This window comes from Notolepis coatsorum, assembly GCF_963971535.1.
Source record: "Notolepis coatsorum genome assembly, chromosome: 18".
NCBI classification, from domain to species: Eukaryota; Metazoa; Chordata; class Actinopteri; order Aulopiformes; family Paralepididae; genus Notolepis; species Notolepis coatsorum.
The window spans coordinates 42,992,552-43,014,209 of NC_140182.1; positions in this window are offsets into that span (position 1 = coordinate 42,992,552).

Genomic DNA, 21,658 nt, shown 5'->3' on the forward strand with positions numbered 1-21,658 from the left:
TTATCCCCAGGTAATACTAGTCCAGTTATTATTAATGACTAGAGGTCCAGGTAATACTAGTCCAGTTATTACTAATTACTAGAGATCCCCAGGTAATACTAGTCCAGTTATTACTAATGACTAGATCCCCAGGTAATACCAGTCCAGTTACTAATTACTAGAGATCCCCAGGTAATACTAGTCCAGTTATTACTAATTACTAGACATCGCCTGGTAATACTACATTGTTTAGGGTTCACAGAGTTGATATGCACTCGTAAAAAAAACGACGTATTATCTGGCTTGAGCCTCTTTTCAGGACAGATCTTACATCATGTAAATTTCATGAATCTCACATTGCAGACTTTCTATCCTTTCTATCTGTGCCTGTATGGTAATTTCATGATGGATGGGACGGGCAACTGGCTCAATGTTTTGTATCTGTTTTGTATAACAAGATTATGCCTGCAGCCTCGCCTACCTCTGCCTGATAATCTGAATTAGACAACATTCCATTTGACTTCATTATTCAGACTGAAAGTGCTACCAGTCTGATTGATTAAAGAGAGGGGCTTCGGCAATAAGATAATATATTCATTTATTGATCCCCTTGGGGAAATTCAGGTGTCATAGCAGTGGACAGCGATGTACAGGTATGAGCAGGGTAATAGAAAGACAAAACATATATGTCATACAATGTAAATATGAATATACACTATGAATAAGACATAATAGTGCAGATGAGGGTCAATGATATCCTCAATGATTGGTTCACATAGCAACATACTCTAGGGAGACCATATTGTGATTTCCAAAAAAGAGGACACTGTGCCCCCAGCCTCAAGATAATACTAGAGGTTTACTCAAAGATGCCTTATCATTTTTATATATTTATGGATATCCAATTATTATTATTTATATAACAAAATAATATCTCTCTATAACCTAAGTTATTCAACATGCTTTATTATGCCTAAAGTAATCTCTGACAAATCTCAAGAAAATTACTTAAAAATCAACCTATAACCAAATAAAAGCTATTTTCAAGTCTTACTGGACAAAATTAATAACTAAAAAAGATTAATGAATGTTCTAAATAATACCTCTTCTGTATTAGAAAATCCAGCTTTAAAAAATATATCTTTGTATCTTTTCAATGTAATGTAAATTATAAAACGGTATCCTCACAAAGACACTAATTTAAAAGTGCACTATGCAGTAGTGTACAAAACGAATTTATTACACACATAATCCTTAGAATTATTGTATCATAAGCATCTTATATCATTATAAATCAAACCAAAATATAATTTTGAGGGATCAAAATAGTTTTAAATAATTGTCATTCTGCGGCTGGGTGGCACAGCAGACATTGCGCTCGTCACCAACGCAAGAGACACCGGGTTCGAATCCGGCTGTCGGCGTTGCCTCTGGCTTGGGCCGGCCGTCATACTAACTCAATTGGCAGAGTTAGTGGGTGGGAAGTCGAAGGGTGGTAGTCAGGTCGTTGTGAACAGCGACTCCTACAGATCGGTTGGGGCGCCTGCACAGCAAAGTCAGGAAAAATGGCGGGGGCAGTGTGAGCCTCCTACACGTTACTCCTCGCCAAATGAGAGTCCGCGCTGGCAGGTGAAAAGATGTGACAGGCTGCCTCCACATGTATCGGAGGGGACATGTGATGCAAGGCTTCTATCCTCCATACAACCGGCCAGTGGGGGGCATATGCGAGCAACGATCAGGACAGGGGAGGGAGAATTGGCACAAGAGGTAAATTGGGATGGGGAGAAAAATCACAGAAAAAAGGAGGAGAAAAATTAGATTACAATTTTTTTTTCATTCTCTCTCTGTATAGCTGCATACTTCAATCAATTCAGTCAACTTTGCCATCAAACTCTCGCCTCGCACAGCTTTATTTTTTATGTTTTTGAGCTATGAGATCTCCTTTATTAGACACAGAAACATATGGTCAAGTTTTGCATGTGTTGCACTCCGCCTCCCATTTGTCAATAAATAAATATTATTTCTTCAGCAGCAGCAATGTTCTTTTATATAACAGAAAATTGGTTTCGTGTACAGAAACAGATCCAATTTTTCCTCTATTTAGTAGAAAAAGAATTGTGGAATCAGTCTTCTTATCAGTTTTGGACTATGGTGATGTAATTTATAGGCATGCTGCGGCATCAACTCTTAAACCTCTGGATTCTGCATATCACTCAGCTCTCAGATTTATAACTGGTGACAGATATGATACTCACCATTGTGTCCTGTATGATAGGGTGGGTTGGCCTTCTCTTGCAGAGAGGCGCAACAAACACTGGTATTTATTTATTTATTTTTAAAGCCCTTATTGGTAAACAACCTGTTTATATCTCCTCACTGTTAGATTGGAATATTGGAACCTATTCAACTCGATCGAATGACTGGATGGTTCTTAGGGTTCCTCAGATTTGTTCTGAGCTAGGGAAGTCAGCCTTTTCCTTTGATGCCTCTAACTCATGGAATGTCCTTCAACTCACGCTAAAATTGGAGGTTCTCCCTTCCCTTGGAATGTTTAAATGTATGATTTCAGACCATTGTGTGACTACCTGTAACTGTTTTAGTTGATATTTTAAAATTATTTTTAAACGTTATTAATTTGTTTTACTCTGGTGTTTAAATTTCTGTGAATATTGTTTTTATTATGTACTGTACAATTGTCGTTTCTGTAAATGAGGGAAACCTCAGATGCTTACTTTTAAATAAAGGTTGAAATGAAATGAACGTTATAACGTTATAAATAAATATTATAGCTAGGGTGAATGGACTTTGGGCTTGGCTGGGACCGGTGGTGGTAGAGGGAGGAGGGGTGGGCTGGGACATGGTGGCTGCAGCCTCAGCCTGACAATCTATAAAAAGTTGTCATCGTTCAAATACATTTGTAGCTAAACAATTAGCTAAGCAATTATATTTTATTTATTAGCCTATTCGTAATAATTCGTTATTAGCCTAGCTAACTCCGTATCTTGGCTTACCTGCAGTGGACGTGGATGGAGATGGAACACTGCGAGCAAAGCAGTCGAAAACGGCGCATTTCTGCAGGCTAATTTTTATGTTTTGACAACAGATGTTTTGACAAATTGCTTGTATTGCCACTCTTACTTGCAAATGTTTTATTGCACTTGTGGCAATGTGCATTGTCGGCATCGACTTTCGTAAAGTGTACCCAGACTTTCAAGCGTTTCGTTCTCTCTGCCATGATGAGCGCATGCAGAGCTCTGTCTGTGTGCTGCGTGCTTCACGGAGCCACTCACCTCAAGTACCCGTATGTGCATTTGTGTGAGTGTGAGCGCTCGCGAGTGTGTGTAAACTAACAGCCCCGCTTCTCCTGCAGACAGAGCGAGACAGAGAGAGGAGAGATAGTTCGCAACATTTAAATTCCTTGAAAAAAAATTCGGAGGGCATCCCTACTCGCAAGATACTGAATCGAGAACCTCATCCTTCACTCTGTCATCTTTCTCTCCCATTACAGACACTGAGACCCTAACACTGGTAACGTTGAACCGTCCGACTACATGCCAGCTGGATCAGTTACCCTCCCCACTCCTCCAGACCATAGCACAAGACATCCTCCCATTCCTAACTGCAACCATCAACTCCTCCCTCAACTCGGGGGTGGTCCCCACCTCCTAAAACAAGCCAGAGTCACACCGCTCATAAAAAAGCTACCATGAACCCCACCGTTATAGACAACTATCGTCCTGTCTCTCTTCTCTCCTTCCTTTCTAAAACACTTGAACGTGCTGTATCCAACCAACTCACTGATTATCTCTTACCCTAAACCCTTATTATCTCTTGGCCTCCTAGGCCCTAATCAGTCAGGCGTCAGGACTGGTCACTCCACATAAACTGCCCTCATTGCGGTCACAGAGGCACTTCACTTAGCGAAAAGCCTCCTCTGTCCTGATTCTCCTAGACCTGTCTGCAGCCTTCGACACAGACAACCATCAGATCCTCCTCGCGTCCCTTGCAAGAATGGGAGTGGCTGGCTCTGCGCTGACATCATACCTCAATGACCGCTCCTACCAATTGTCATGGCGAGGGACCCTGTCAGCCACCCGCCCCCTACGTATGGCTGTCCCCCAGGGCTCGGTCCTTGGACCCCTTCCCTGTCTCTTATAAGGTGCAGTATGCATAAGGTAAGTATATTGTCCTTTTAGGTAGGAGTCAGCTACTAGGTTCCTAGTAGTTGGATGTCTGGCAGCAGTCCCTGCCCACTGTTGTGGAGCCTGATGGCCGCTGGTATGAAGGACTTGCCAATGTGGTTAGTTGAGTGTTGGGGGGTATGAGTCTGTGACTGAACGTGCTTCTCATCTTGACTAGCTCATCGTAGAGAAGGTGGGAGGGATTCTCCAGGATAGCAGCCAGCTTCCTTCTCATCCCCGTCTCTGCCACCACCTCTAGTCTGACCAGCTCGACTCCCACCATGGAGCTAGCCTTACTCACCAGCTTGTTTAGTTTGTGTTGTCCCTCAAGTTGATGTAGCCCCCCAGCATGCCACAGCATAGAAGAGGACGCTGGCCACAAACTGGTAGAATGACTGCAGCCGTCTATTGCATACATTGAAGGACCTGAGTCTCCTCAGGAAGAACAGCCTGTTATGTCCCTTCCTGTAGAGGGCCTCTGTTTTGTAATTAGAATAATATAAGCCTACTGTTCATTCATTACACAAGTAGGCTATACAGTGTGCATGTGTGTGTGCTGGACAGGTGACCAGGAGCATGCAACAAGACGGTATAAATATGGAATATTAATACAGTCTATTCCACTATAGATATATCCACACGATTAGCTTCAGTTCTTATTTATTTATTGTTATGTACCATGTTTTTGGTTAATCCTGTGTCCTGTGTTTCAGCTGATTGCTGCTAATTGGACACCTGCCTGGCAGGTTCAAAGGCACTTCCCCACCCACACATGCACAGAGATTGCTACCAGGAAGACACTGTTTGAACAAGTGTCTCCCTATCTTACACACATTGATCGTTAGTTAGTGCTAGATATTATAATAGTTATAGTCTTTTGGTTTAAACACAGACCATTGGTGTCTGTGTGCCCTTATGTTGCTTCCCTCTGAGCCAGGGTCTTAACAATTGGGCGCTCGTCCGGGAGTGAATTTGGAAAACAGATACCCCTAGATTTGTTTGTTAGGAAAAAAAAGAGAGAAAAGGATATTTTTTTGTTGTTGTTTTTTTCTCTCCTTCTTGCATGGTGTGTCTTGGTGCTGTGGTTTGGGTAGTGGTCAGGTGTTGTGTAACCTGATGGGGGCTTGAGCCAGTCTTCAAACAGGTGAGTATGCCCTTATTTTGTGATTTGATTTGACTACCTGTATGCTGTTAAAATATTTAGTTTAGTGGATGCCACATGTAGGTAGTGTCATTATTTTCTGGCTGTTTGTAGCTTCCTGTGTACTACTTACACCTGGGGCAGTCATAGAAGGGATTAGTACCATCTACTTGTCTTGTACCATACCATATACTTGACGGGTTGGTGGTCAATATGATCTTTGGCTGGTAGCAGGTGTGGTTGAAGAGGGTTAGGTCTACAGTGCTTTAGCTTCAGGATAGGTAGGTTAGGGTGCCAGAAAATACAGTTAGTGTGTTAGGGCCTGATGTAAGTTCTTTTTTTTAGTTAGACATGTGGTGGGCCTGGCAGTCCGTCATTGACTGCAGTGTAGATGTAGAAGCTATGAGTAGTCATATCAGATTATAAGGGGCACCTGTTTGAAATTGTTTGTTATTTTTTTTTTGTAACACAGGGGGTTTTGCCTCACTTGGTTTGTGTTACTGTAGGGCGTTGGTTCTCTTGTATGGTTTGCCATTTGCCGTGTGCCATTTGCTGTGCTTCGGGGGGGTTCAGCGGTGCTTCAGCGGTTATTCTGGGGTGCTTCAGCGGTGCTTTAGCTGTGCTTCAGTGGTTCTTCAGTGGTTCTTCAGTGGTTCTTTATGGTTCTTCATGGTTCTTCATGGTTCTTCAGTGGTTCTTCGTGGTTCTTCAGTGGTTCTTTAGTGGTTCTTCAGTGGTTCTTTAGTGGTTCTTTATGGTTCTTCATGTTTCTTCAGTGGTTCTTTGTGGTTTTTCAGTGGTTCTTCAGTGGTTCTTTAGTGGTTCTTCAGTGGTTCTTTAGTCGTTCTTCATGGTTCTTCACTGGTTCTTCACTGGTTCTTCAGTGGTTCTTTAGTGGTTCTTCAGATAAATTGTTTGTATGCTAGGGTGGTTTTGGCAACTCTTGGTAACTTAAAAGTGAGTAGTTTATGGCGCTGGTACAGTAAGGATGGCTACCATAAAGGATTTTGTTGATAAGCCTTCTGATGAGATGTTGGAGAGGTTTTCCAAGGAGCAGCTTCTGGAGTTTGCTGTGCACTACAATGTGGAGCTTACTGCCAGTGAGATGCGTTTAAAAATGACTGCCTTGGGTACTTTGAGGGCTTTACTCATTAAGGAGCGGGGGCTTGTGGCGAGGGTGGAGGAGCCTCTTTTTTCTGACGTGTCTCCGCTACTATCTGGTATGGCGGAAGGTGAGTGGAGGCTTAGAGAGTTAGCGTTTAAGGAAAAACAGCTACAACAAGAGAGAGAGAGATAAGATTAGGGAGAAACAAATGTTGTTGGAGCACGAACTTGCGCTGAAGGAGCTTGCATTTAAGCATGCTGCCTTGCAGGCGGGTGCTCTGCTTTCAGAGCCGCGTTCCGTTTTTGATGTCGGCAAAAAATATTAGGATGGTGCCTCCTTTTTTTGAGAAGGATGTGGATAGGTACTTTCCCCTTTTTGAATGGGTGGCAACCACGTTGAAGTGGCCTAATACGGCCTGGACGCTGCTGCTGCAGTGTGTCCTCGTTTGTAAGGTGCAGGAGGCGTATACTGCTCTGTCCTTTGAACAAAGTGCTGACTATGAGCTTGTTAGAGCTTCCATATTGAGGGCTTATGAGTTAGTCCCAGAGGCCTATCGTCAGCGTTTTAGAGGCTATCGCAGGTCGGAGGGACAGACGTATGTTGAATTTGGAAAAGAGAAGGAGAACCTGTTTGATAGATGGTGCACCTCTCAGAAGGCAGAGTCCTGATACCGTTTCCACTCATCTAAACGAGTGTAAGGTATTGAAGATAGGCGACGCTGCTTTCTTGGCTGATGAGATTGTGTTGACACACAAGTCCGTCTTTGTGGAGGAATACTGTGTTGAGTCCAGGGGTAGGCGTCCTTTTCAGGGGGGCCGTTTCCCAAAACCTGTGTCTGCTGATCTGGTTACTTCTACTCCGAGGCCTGGTGGTTCTGCTAGTGCATTCCCAGAGGGGGTTATATGTTTCTACTGTAAGGAGCCTGGTCATATCGTTGCTGGGTGCCCTGTGCTTGAACAGAGAAATGTCAAAACTGTGGCTCTGGTGGAAACCGTATGCAGAACACCTATGTCGACGTTAGAGGGTGATGGGGGGAGTATCAAAGGTGCGAACAAAGAGCTTGAGGGCTCCTCAACATTTATGATGGATGGATTTGTTTCCCTGACTGATGCACTAGAGTCAAAGCAGGCTATAACAATATGGAGAGATACAGGAGCTTTTCAGTCCCTCATTCTGGAGGGGATTTTGCCATTTTCAGAATAGTCTTCATTGCATTCTGGTGCCATTGTTCAACGCTTTGGAGGAGGCTTTGTGGATGCACCTTTGCATGAGGTCACACTCAACCCTCCCTTAGTATCAGGCAATGTTGTCGTGGGGGTATGTTCTCACATTCCCATAAAAGGTGTGTCCTTCATTCTAGGGAATGATTTGGCTGGTGGCAAAGTGCTGGCTACTCCAGTTGTAATTCCCATCCCTGTGGTTTCTGAGGTCCCTGATGGGCTGGCACAGAGACTAGGGATGCCCCGATCGATCGGCCACCGATCGTTATCGGCCGATAATCAGTATAAATATGCGATTGGTGAATTCCGATAATGAGTCATATTCGCCGATCGCGGAAACCGATCAAGCGGAGATCTCACTCGCTGTCTGTCTCAGACACACAGGACCTGCAAACTGCCGCTGCTCCTCCTCCCTAGCCCCGCCCGCACCCGTGTACAGTTTGTAAACACAGAGGAGGAGGCTCCTCTGCTCAGTCTATAGTGCATTCGACCTGAGCTAACGTTAGCTACCTAGCTATCGTTACTGTTTAAACAAAATTACCCAGTCAACTATGCACTTTTAGTAGGCATTGTCTAACGGTATTTATCCAGCTAAATAGCTCCTGATATCAACAAATGCTCCAGCAAGTCTTGTAGTGCATGTTGATACCTCCGTTAGCTCGCGTTAGCTGACGTTAGTTCACTGTTCAAAACTAAATGTCCCATTTAACTAAATAGTTCACTGAGGCGTCGTCTTAACGTTATATATCCGGCTAGCAGTAGCTACAGATAGCTCCTGATATCAATGTCTTATAACATTGACTCGATGCGTATTCGAGCTGAAGGCTTGCTGAATGTGATTTAACGTTATACCAATACTAGGGTCCAGCTGCAGCGCCGGAGGGTCCGGCTGCAGCGCCGGAGAATCCTGGCCGGAGCTGGAGGCTACTAGTACACACAGACAGTGGAGCTGTTTGCAGATAGCGAGCATTTTGACTTGTTGCGTGGTGGCGATGTCTCGCAGATAATACAAGTACAAGTCTAATTATATAATATATATATTTTATAAAAAATGTAAATAAAATAAATTATATAAAATAATTTTTTATTTTTTTAATCAAAAATGATCGGTATCTGATCGGTATCGGCCGATATGGCTCACGACGATCTGTGATCGGTATCGGTGGCAAAAAACGTGATCGGGGCATCCTTAACAGAGACATCCAGGAGTGTTCCCTGTGTGTGCTGTAACACAGGCAATGTCAAAGGACAGAAGTGACAGCCATGATGTTGATAACTCAAATTGTGACGTTACACTTAGTGACACATTCTTTGTTGAATTGAAAAGTGACCCTGTTGATAATTTTGGAATGCACACTGTGGATGTACCTCTGCATAATGATTTTCTTGATTGTGCCTTTGTGTCAGGCCCGGTGGTGGAACCGAAGGTGACATGCGTGCCGGAGATGCATGTGGCAGGAGATGATCTGGCAGCGCAGTGTCTCGAGGTCTTCCCAGCCTGTACGGTGGCTGAGGCCATGGACGAATTGGAGGATGAGTGTGGGAAGGATGCTATGAGAAATGTTGTTGATTCATGTGGCACCGTTCTAGTTGAAGAGGCTACAAGGCCTGGCTTAGGCTGCCAGCCTTCCCACAGTAGCTCTATTCTTCATGATGTTTCACTTATGGGCAGGGATGATCCCAGTATGTCAGTTGATGATTCTGATATTGATTCACGTGTCCACACTGACTCTCTGCCAGGCACTGGGTATGCTAGGTATGCTAGTCAACCTAGTTACCTGTGTCCTGTACAGCAGGAGCCGCCTTCACGACCTGGTCTGATGAGTGGCAACCATTTTGATCAAGACAATGTTATTTTGTGTGACGCCATTTTGGATGGTATTCCAGATGCTTTTGTGACTGATGTATTGCCATGTTCCAGGGACGGTGGGGCCGTACCTGAGGCGGTGCATCCTACTCTGGATGTTCACGATTTGCAGTATCCTGAACTGCCAGTGCCAGGAGGAATGGATATGGGCACTGTGGTGGTATCAGAGACCTATGATTTTTGTTTTTCTGTGTTCTGTCCTGTTGAGCGCAGTGAGCTTAGCTCTCATATTGATTTTGGTTTGCAGTCTCTTTTTGACAGGTCGGTATCGGTGGAGAGGCCTGTTGAAATGGAGCTCATATGTGATAAGGTCTTGGTTTGTTGATGGAGTCCTAAGCCTTACGCCTCAGTGGAGGATGAGCCTGCCCCACTCCAGCCATATACCGCAGTGGAGGAATCTTTTGTGAGGTCTCGCTTGCCCGAGAGTCGGGACATTGTTGTTTTTTGTTTTAAACAGCATTATCGAATGTTCCACAGTGGGGAGCATTCGACAAGGTTGATGGTCGTGTTCGACAGGGGCCGACCCATTGCCGCTTTGTGGAAGTGACTCACTGTTTGGTGGTTTGATGTGTAGTGGTTGCCTCCTGGACAACCATTTTGGTGGGGGAAATGGTTGCCCAGTGTTTGCAGTGTTGGTGTAGTGTTTTTATTTATTTTCGGACCACAATGCCTATTGAGGCATGACTGTAAATGGAAAACAGAATTTTATTATCATACAAATATATTGTCATACTTGTACTCTAAGGTATTAGCCATCAGATTACAAAAGCATATGACGTCTTTAGTTCATCCGGACCAAACTGGCTTCATAAGAGGTCGCCTGATCACTGATAACATAAGACGAATACTGCACATACTAGATGCAGACAAGGACGACACCATACCTAAGGCGATGCTGTCCCTGGATGCTATGAAAGCCTTTGACAGGCTGGAATGATCGTATCTATGGGCAGTATTAGAAAGGATGGGGTTAGGAAAAGGATTCATTGATATGATTAAAGTATTATACAAAGACCCATCGGCCATGATTACAACAGGTACATTCATCTCCGAAATCTTTCCGGTATCACGCTCAGCCAGACAGGGTTGCCCTCTTAGTCCCGGACTATTCGATCTATCATTAGAGCCTTTAGCACAATATATAAGACAATCCCAATCCATAGAACCAATCGTAATCAAGGGCACACAACATAAAATTAGTTTATATGCGGACGACGTAATATTGTTCATGCAAAGCCCCAACACCACATTGCCTCATCTACTCAAGTTGATTGAGAACTTTGGTGATCTATCAGGATTTAAAATAAATTGGCCGAAGTCGGCTTTCCTTCCACTTAACACCCATGCAAAAAAAGATACAACCCTCCCAGGTGAGATACCTATGGTAAAACATTTTAGATGCTTGGGTGTGGAAATATTTCCCACCATAAGACAAACGGTGAAGCACAATTACACAAAAATACAGAACAAAATCAAAGACGACCTGGACAGGTGGGCAAAACTTAAAAACTCAGTACAGGCAAGGGTATCAATAGTTAAGATGGATGTACTACCTAAAATCAATTTCATCAGTTCAATGCTACCGTTACCCCCTCCAGAGGGTTACTGGAAAAGATTACACTCCTCCACATACAAATTTATTTGGAATAACAAACCACCACGTATAAAAAGATCCACCGCACAGAGAAATAAAGCAGACGGTGGCATGGCAGTTCCAGATTTTTTCCAATATTTTAAGGCGTACACATTAAGACCATTGACAATATGGTTTGATCCCCAAGCATTAGTATCCTGGAGAAAATTGGAAGAAAACATAGTAGCCCCACATAGACTGAAGGACATAGCACACACTAAACTACCAATCAAGCACTGTGAGCGGAAATTTGGCCCCATAATTACCCATGCAATCCGGATATGGCGTGAAACACAAAAAAAATATCCTAACCCACAAAAATGGCACAATCACACTCCCTTATTCAATAACAATGCACTCTTAATTGAAAAACGTCCTATAAGATTCCCTATATGGGAAGAGCAAGGCATACACTCATTAGGGGATGTTTTTAACAACCAGGGTTTTTGTAGTTATGGAGAAATATGCAAAAAAATGTATCTCACCGAGTCCACATGGCTTTTTTACATACAGTTACAGCTATGTTTGAAGTCTCACGGTGTTCCATTAGACATACCAGTTGAACACCACAGATACCACAAATTCTTCTATGAAAGAGAGACATCGAGAGGTTTTGTATCAGGTTTTTATTATCAATTACTAACGTCCTCGTATGAAACCCTCCAACTAGACTCTGTCTGGAGGAGGGATATACCAGACCTGGAAAGTGACTTTGATTGGCAAGGAGCATGGGCAAATGTCCGTCTTACATCAAGGAACCCGGACCATCAACAAATCAATCTTAACTATATTCACAGGACATACTTGACTCCTATAAGACTGAACAGAATGGGTCTCAAACAAGACTCAAAATGCTCCCAATGTACAAATGGAGACGAAGGAACATTTATGCACATGTATTGGGACTGCCCACCAGTTAAGGCATTCTGGAAAGATGTGACCCATCAATTATCAAAACTCCTATCTTGGAATATACCAGTACACCCCTCTGTATTACTATTGAATGATGTTTTTGAATTTGCAGTAAATCCACAGCTAAAGAGATTGGTTCTATCGGGTATCACAGTAGCAAAAAAACTGATCGCATCACGCTGGTTTCAACCGGAAAAAATTTGCCGGAAGGTTTGGTTTCTTACATATCTCGATGTGATTTATCAAGAAATATCTACAGCAAGAATTCTGGGACTCAACGAATCCAAAATGTCAATGTGGTTAGAAGTGGTGGAGAGAATAAAAGCTAGCTTATAATGGTGGTGTCTGGTTAGGAGTGAGGGATAATGGAGGTACTATCCAAGGAGGGGTCCGGGAGGGGGGGGGGTTCGAGCTGGAGCATATGTGTGTAGGGTTTTAGATAATAGGTATTAGGAGTATATCCTGTATAAGACATTGGTACAATTGGTAATTTCGTTGGATATACACTGTATACGGTAAAATATTATTATATACTTTTTTTGTTTTCTGTTACTGTACTTGCATGTCATTTTAGCCACCTTAATTGTTAGTTTCATTATGCATTGTGTGTTGAGTACTGACTTTTAACAATTTTGTTTTGCAATAATAAAAAAAAATATATATATATATATATATATATTGTCATATTTGTTATTATTATGATTAATTAATTCCAAGGAGGCCTGTAGAGTTGACACAAACTAAATCACCACGATTCCTGCCAAATGAAGCCCTTAACCTAGCCAGTTATGCAGAATTTTCACTATTTAATTTTTTACATAATATGAAACTACAGGTTCATACCTTCAAAATAAGCCATCAATTGTAAAATTCGAGCCGGTAGTGTTTAATCAATTTCCTATGAAACATTCTGGTAAAATCCTTACCAAGTCGCAGCACAGCGGTTTGAAAGGATTCAGTGAATTCACCAATTTGATAAGAGAACTACACTCCCTCCCAGAATGCAATGTGATCAATGTCACTAGACCAATTCACACCTGGAACAAAGGCCCAGTTTCTAGTCTGTTGTTCCTTTGTTATTCCAATGACTGGGCCCAGGCGGCCCTACAGTGACACACACTTTGATTTGATGCCATGTACACACGTTAGATATATAGAGGTTTACCTGAAAAAGAAAGAAAGAAAGATAGAACGAATGAAAGAGAGAGAGATACAGAGATATATACACAGAGAGAGAGAGAGAGACATTTATAATTATTATTATAATTATTATTATTATTAAATAGAATAATTTACTATAGGCTTGCCATGGTAGTCAGTGATACTGGTGTCATTCTGTGTCCTTTAACAACTTATAGGATTGGTAAGTTTCAGTTTCACTTGTAGAGAGGATTTAACTGCATGTGAAGACAGATGACATGTTACACAATGGCATTTGGATTTATCAATATTTTGAATTTAAACACAGTAGCAGTTCAACTGGAGAGGAGCTCAGATGATCAGTCCGGAAAAGTATAGGCTATTGCTTTTTTTCCCCTCTATCAGCTATCAATGAATGTCCGCGGGCCCGCACGCAGGAGATAGTTGGCGTGTGTGTTCGTGACACACACATACACAACGACTGCAAAAAGTCGAGTCCCGTGGATATTATTGCAAGAGATAATTCATACATATTATGAAAAGCCAATCTGTTGTTTAGAATTTGGATGGGGGGTAGCGAGTCTCTGATACCTCTGCGGGGTCTAACACCTTTTCACAGTGCACACACCGCATTTTGAACAATCACGTTGTCAGAAATCTGCACCAGCCAATGGGAGCTCGTTGTTTGCGTAAAATATAGGCTATGCGGTGGGTAAAAGGCAACATTAGCTATAGCCATTCTAAAACAATTGAACAGGCTGAATTGTTTTTTCAGCCCGGTATTCGTTTTAACTTCTTTAGTCTGAAATAATGCAACTGCAAGCCAATGTCCCGAGACACATTGTAGTGGGCACTTACATGGACACTTACCTGGACGGGACATAATCCACCTACACTGTCACTTTAAGGACACAGGGCATTGTGGGTAGCTAGAGCGGCCATATTAACACTTGGCTTGGTTTGTTGTGGTATCCATGGCTATGCTAATAAATGATGCACACTGATGTGTGGTCAAAGAAACTTCACTCTCTTTGGTCGTGATTTCCCGTCTCCTACATTGGTGAACCTGACGTTCTTGGACGCTTTCAAGGACGATTGAACAATGGAGCAGGCAGTCGCGCTGAAGTTTGTGGAAGCAGCAGTCGCGCTGAAATTAATAATAATAATAATAATGGATTCAATTAGTACCGCGCTCTACATTCGTGAGAATCTCAGAGTGCTACAGGAGATATAGACAAAAGTTAAATGAATAAAACAATTTAAAATGAATAAAAACAATTAAAAGACTAACAACCAGTGAAATGGAAGAACCTAAGAGTAAAATAAAATAAAAAGAATAGTAAAATGAATAGAAGTAAAAATAAAAGTAAAAGAAAATTCAGGCAAAAGCCTTGTTAAAAAGAAATGTTTTTAGGCCCCTTTTAAAAACCTCGACGGATTGTGGTGCTCTCAGGTGGATGGGGAGAGCATTCCAAAGTCTGGGTGCGGCAGAGCAGAAGGCGCGATCGCCCATGGAGTGCAGCTTAGTCCTGGGGGCTTTGAGGAGGTAGGCTGTGCCGGAGCGGAGGGAACGTGAGGAGGACTGGGGGGTGAGGAGTTCCTTGAGATAGGCAGGGGCACCACCGTGTACGCACTGGTGAGTGAGGAGGGACACCTTGTACTCAATTCTGTGTTCCACGGGGAGCCAGTGAAGGGATCTGAGGGTGGGGGTGATGTGATCATATTTGCGCACCCTCATCAGGATCCTAGCAGCGACATTCTGGATGGTTTGCAGTTTTTTAATGCTTTTACTAGGGATCCCGATGAGGAGTGCATTGCAATAGTCCAGCCTGGAGGAAACAAAAGCGTGGACGAGTTTCTCGGAATCTGCCAGAGTTCTGGGAAACGCAAGCTACTGCATGGTTTGTGCAGGCGGAGGCGCAGTTTGCAATAAAGAAAATAACGGAGGATGACACCAAGTACTATCACGTTGTCGCTGTGCTGGGGACTAACACGGCAGCCAGAATGGTGAGTCTACTCACAAACCCTCCGGCGCACGACAAATATGGCACGCTGAAGGCACACTTGTTGAAGTGTTTTGAACTGTCTGAGGTGGAACGAGCTAACTGGCTGTTTTCATTGCAAGGTCTGGGCAACAGTAAACCGTCCGAGCTTATGGATAGGATGTTGGCATTGATGGGAGAGCATGAGCCCAACCACTTTCTCTTCAGACAGCTGTTCTTACGCCAGTTACCAGCTCAGGTAAGGGCCGCCTTGGCAAACACAACAATAAATGACTGCCGTATGTTAGCCGCGGAGGCGGATAAGTTATTTTTGGCCAGCCAGCAGCAACACTGTACGGCCGTGTTCTACCATGACCAACCCTCTTCCTCTCACCATGGGGATTATACCGTCGCTGCTGCGGTGGCAGCCCCTCGCCAGCGAGGGAGAGACACTGGCTGGTGTTTCTTTCACACCAAGTATGGAGCCAGGGCTAACCAATGCCGTCCCCCATGTACTTACAAGGGGCCGGCGCTCAACAGTGGCCATGAGCGTTGGTGGGGCCGGCAGGCTACTGTTTATTCGGGACAACATCTCAGGCAGGCGTTTCATGTGCGACACAGGGGCACAGAGAAGCGTGCTGCCTGCGTCAAGGGTGGACACCCTGGCCGATGGGCATGGGCTCCCTATGGAAGCTGCCAATGGTACTACGATCCGCACGTATGGCAGTAGGCTAGTGGAGCTGTGTTTTGGTGAGCGGCGGTTTAGCTTGGATTTCATCACTGCTGATGTGTCTGTGCCCCTGCTGGGTGCTGATTTTCTGTGTGCTTATGGATTGTTGGTGGATGTCAGGAACAATCGCTTGATCGACGCCACCACCTTTTGTTCATTTGAATGTACTGTTGGGGCAGCGCCTCCTGTGGGTTTGTCCAACATGTTGTCTATTACAGATGAGTTTCACCAGCTGCTAGCCGAGTTCCCTGTCCTTACCCAGCCCACTTTCTCGTCCTCCACCAGTAAGCACGGTGTGGAGCATCACATCGCTACGGCAGGTGCGCCAGTCTACTCCCGGGCTCAACGCCTAGATCCTGCCAAGCTGGCCGTTGCCAAGGCAGAGTTTTCCAACATGGAGAACCTGGGTATTATCCGTCGTTCTGACAGCCCATGGCCCTCACCCCTTCACATTGTCCCCAAGGCTGCCGGCGGGTGGCGCCCGTGTGGCGATTACCGCCGCCTTAACGAGGTAACCACATCAGACCGATACCCGGTTCCACATATTCAGGATTTTTCCACCCACCTGGACCGGAAACTCATATTTTCAAAAATAGATTTAGTTCGAGGTTACCACCAGGTGCCAGTCCACCCAGCGGACATCCCTAAGACGGCGGTGATTACTCCCTTTGGTTTGTTTGAGTTCTTGCGCATGCCATTTGGGCTTAAAAACGCAGCACAGACATTCCAGCGCTTGATGGACTCTGTGTTACGGGACCTGCCTTTTTTGTTTGTCTACCTAGATGACATCTTAGTCGCCAGTACCACCAAGGCAGAGCACTTGTCCCATCTCAGGACCCTTTTCCACCGACTCGGTCAGCATGGGCTCATAGTTAACCCAGCTAAATGTCAGTTTGGGCTGTCTAGGATCGATTTCCTCGGGCACCACGTCACCAAAGATGGGGCAGTTCCCCTCCCATCTAAGGTTGACGCCATAGCAAATTTTCCACTGCCACCCACCATCAAGGCTCTGCAAGAATTCCTTGGCATGGAACATTTTTACTATTGGTTTGTCCCCCGGGCTGCTCAGCTAATGCGACCTCTGTACGAGGCTCTCGGGGGTAAAATCGCCAAACATGTGGTGGACTGGACGGACGAGAGACGCAAGGCGTTTGTCGATACTAAAACCGCCCTGGCCAATGCAACCAGGCTGGCACACCCACTTCCCAACGCCCCTGTTGCCATCACCACTGATGCTTCAGACTATGCTGTTGGAGCGGTATACGAACAGTGGGTGAGTGGGGCTTGGCAGCCACTGGCGTTTTTTAGCCGACAGCTTCGTCCTAATGAGTGCAAATATAGCACTTTTGATAGGGAGCTCCTCGCCCTCTATCTGGCCGTGCGGCATTTCAGTTCCCTGCTGGAGGCTCGTTCGTTCACGGCATTTGTAGACCACAAGCCACTCACTTTTGCTATGGCTAAAGTAAGTGAGCCATGGTCTGCCCGTCAGCAGAGGCACCTGTCATATATCTCAGAGTTTACCACGGATATTCAGCACGTCGCAGGCAGGGACAATCTAGTGGCAGACTGTCTCTCTCGGGCCTTGGTTGGGCCGTCCATGTTGGTTTGGACTATGCACGCATGGCCTCAGACCAGGTTTCCGATCTGGACGTTCAGGCCTACAGGACGGCCATCACAGCACTCAGGCTGGAGGATGTGGCATTTAATGAGGCTAACGGCACACTCCTGTGCGACATTTCCACGGGACGGCCGCGACCGGTGGTGCCCAGCAGTTGGAGACGTCATGTTTTTGACATCATACATGGTCTCTCTCACCCCGGAAACAGGGCGTCTCAAAAACAGGTGGCAGCCAAGTTCATTTGGCACGGGCTGAAAAAGGATGTGAGCGGGTGGGTTAAGACCTGTGTGATGTGCCAGCGCGCTAAGGTACACCGCCACATTAAAGCTCCTTTGGCCCAGTTCTCCGTGCCCGAAAGGAGGTTTGACCATGTGAATGTGGACCTGGTGGGTCCATTGCCCCCATCGCATGGTTTCACATACCTCCTCATGATGGTGGACAGAACCACTTGGTGGCCAGAGGCCGTTCCGCTGTCATCCACAACGTCCACTGATGTGGCTCGGGCGTTTATATATACGTGGGTGGCCCGGTTCGGTGCTCCGTCTGACCTTTTGTCGGACCGCGGACCTCAGTTCACCTCTGAGCTTTGGTCCGAGATTGCCAGAAACTTAGGCGTGAGACTGCACCGCACTACCGCTTATCACCCGCAGGCTAACGGTTTGTGTGAGCGGTTTCACCGGTCCATGAAGGCCTCTCTCCGAGCTACCCTTAGCGATGGTAGTTGGGTCGACAGGCTCCCGTGGGTCATGTTGGGTCTCAGGACCGCCCCCAAGGAGGATCTCCAGTTATCGTCGGCTGAGCTGGTCTATGGCCAACCGCTGCGGGTCCCCGGGGAGTTTTTACCTGACACCACAGACCCCTGGTCTGCGACCCAGCAGCGCGTTTCAAACTTGGAGAACGCTAGGGTTTTTGTGCCGGTCCCCACCGCGCAGCATGGTTTGCCACAGACTCGTGTTCCACCCGGCCTCCAGGCGATGGAATATTTGTTCATATGGCACGATGCCCACCGTGGGTCCTTTCAACCCCCCTACGATGGCCCGTTTCGGGTCCTACAGACGGGAAGTAAGACCTTCGTGGTGGACATTGGCGGTAAACCGGAACATGTCTCGGTGGACCAACTTAAGCCAGCTCACTTGGATGTGGATCACCCCGTGGCACTCGCTCAGCCCCTGCGGCGGGGGCGACCTCCCCATGTTAAACCTCGTCACCCTAAATCACTTTTTGAAAATATGAGTCCCTCACCGCCCATTAGGCACCTTGCACCTTGCCCTCCCCGCCACCGCAAGGCCCCAGGGGGTCCCACGGTAGCTCATATGCCGGCTCCAGTTGTTTTCCGAGACGTTATGGTCGGGAGGTCCGTCTACCGACCCGCTTACATGAACACTTACCTGGACGGGACATAATCCACCTACACTGTCACTTTAAGGACACAGGGCATTGTGGGTAGCTAGAGCGGCCATATTAACGCTTGGCTTGGTTTGTTGTGGTATCCATGGCTATGCTAATAAATGATGCACACTGATGTGTGGTCAAAGAAACTTCACTCTCTTTGGTCATGATTTCCCGTCTCCTACAACATTACATTTAATTAATTTGGCTATTTATACACAGTTTAGCCCTAAATGGTGGATTCAAATGTTATTATAAATAAGGCTATAAGCGACTGACTATGCCACCTTACATTTGGTCATGTACAGCCAGAACCTATTCACGGATTTTGTTGATTGAGGTTTCCTTGGAACACCAGAAAATAGATCTTATCTGATCTGATTTGTTGGATAAATATGCAGCCCCGGGCCAAGATAGCCTCGAGAGTCGAGATAGCTTTTCAGAGAGCAGTGAGTTCAGCGACAGACAGCGACAATGTGAGAAACAAACTATCCCTCCCCCCTCTCGCTCTGAATGATTTGCATGGAATGCATATTGGTATCATACACCTATCAACCGCACACGCCGCTCTGTTTGTGTGTGCACGCGTGCATGTACGTGACACGCTGTAGTTTCCATGAATACGGGGATAATTAGAACTATACCATTTATCAAGAATTAAACATATTTATAAGTCGTATTAAGTTTAGCAAGTAAGGAGACATATATATATATATAACATCTCAAAGCACTCGAAAAGGTCATTTTTCTATTTTTACAGATTTCTGAAAAGCGCGACTTCCTGAGACATTGTAAATCCCTTTGTTCTCCGTCCACAAGTCCAAAAAGAAGTTTGGACTCTCCACACGGCACACACCAGTCTGTCTGACTTACGATTTCTCTTCAGCGCTCCTAAATCCTGCTCTTAGTTAAGACCGAATCCAGGAGAAGGGACCGTTGGTGAATCCCAAAAGTGGAGCTAGGAGAAAAATGTGTCTGATCTTTTGTCTTAAGTCCATTCGTGAATGAGACCCATTGATGACATTTTCATATACATTTGAATTGTATTTGTACTTTTCTTGCGAGTGAAAAGTAACACTCAGTGTTACTCTGTCTCCTACCAATGTTCAGAGAAACCGAGCGCCAAATTCTACATCTACCTATGACGTTCTTCAGTTGTCCAATCAAAGAGTAGTCAGGCAGAGAAATAAGTGTGTCTGTGTTTTTGTTTGCGTGTGTGCGTGAGGGTGTGTGTATCTTTGCTTACACTGTGTTGGTATAAAATGTGAGATATATATTATAACTAAATATAGGACAGGTTTGATGATATTTGTTGGACAGATAATTGCATGTGCCACAATGAAATATGAGTAATATATGGTCATGAGTGACTTTTTCACCCCCCCCCCCCTTCTCTCTCTCTCTCTCTCTCTCTCTCTCTCTCTCTCTCTCTCTCTCTCTCTCTCTCTCTCTCTCTCTCTCTCTCTCTCTCTCTCTCTCTCTCTTTCTCTCTCTCTCCCAGTGATCGTGACTGCACTGACAAAAGCTCTCGTCTGGGGAAGTTGCTCTCCATGTGCAGACACCCCGGTTGCCTGGGAAACCAGTCTAAAGTTGTGAGGCGACGCCGTCCTCTGCAGTGCAGCAGAAAAACAGCAGCACAAGCAAAACCGTCGCGAGGGCCGTGCAAAGTGTGCGGTGGCACAGGGCCTCGCTCCTCCACAGGGCCTCACTCATCATCACTCCTCCTCAGGGCCTCACTCCTCCTCACTCCTCCACAGGGCCTCACTCCTCATCACTCCTCCTCAGGGCCTCACTCCTCCTCACTCCTCCACAGGGCCTCACTCCTCATCACTCCTCCACAGGGCCTCACTCATCATCACTCCTCCTCAGGGCCTCACTCCTCCTCACTCCTCCACAGGGCCTCACGCCTCCACAGGGCCTCACTCCTCCACAGGGCCTCACTCCTCCACAGGGCCTCACTCCTCCACAGGGCCTCACGCCTCCACAGGGCCTCACTCCTCCACAGGGCCTCACTCCTCCACGCCTCCACAGGGCCTCACTCCTCCTCACTCCTCCACAGGGCCTCACTCCTCCTCACTCCTCCACAGGGCCTCACTCCTCCTCACTCTTCCTCAGAGCCTCACTCCTCCACAGGGCCTCGGTCCTCCACAGGGCCTCACTCCTCCTCACTCTCCACAGGGCCTCATGGCTCCTCACTCTCCACAGGGCCTGCGCCTCCTCACTCTCCACAGGGCCTCACTCCTCCACACTCTCCACAGGGCCTCATGCCTCCTCACTCTCCACAGGGCCTGCGCCTCCTCACTCTCCACAGGGCCTGCGCCTCCTCACTCTCCACAGGGCCTCACTCATCATCACTCTCCACAGGGCCTCATGCCTCCTCACTCTCCACAGGGCCGCATGCCTCCTCACTCTCCACAGGGCCTCATGCATCCTCACTCCTCCACAGGGCCTCACTCCTCCTCACTCCTCCTCAGAGCCTCACTCCTCCTCACTCCTCCACAGGGCCTCACTCCTCCTCACTCCTCCACAGGGCCTCACTCCTCCTCACTCCTCCACAGGGCCTCACTCCTCCTCACTCCTCCACAGGGCCTCACTCCTCCTCACTCCTCCACAGGGCCTCACTCCTCCTCACTCCTGCTCAGAGCCTCACTCCTCATCACTCCTCCACAGGGCCTCACTCCTTATCACTCCTCCACAGGGCCTCACTCCTCCTCACTCCTCCTCAGAGCCTCACTCCTCCACAGGGCCTCACGCCTCCTCA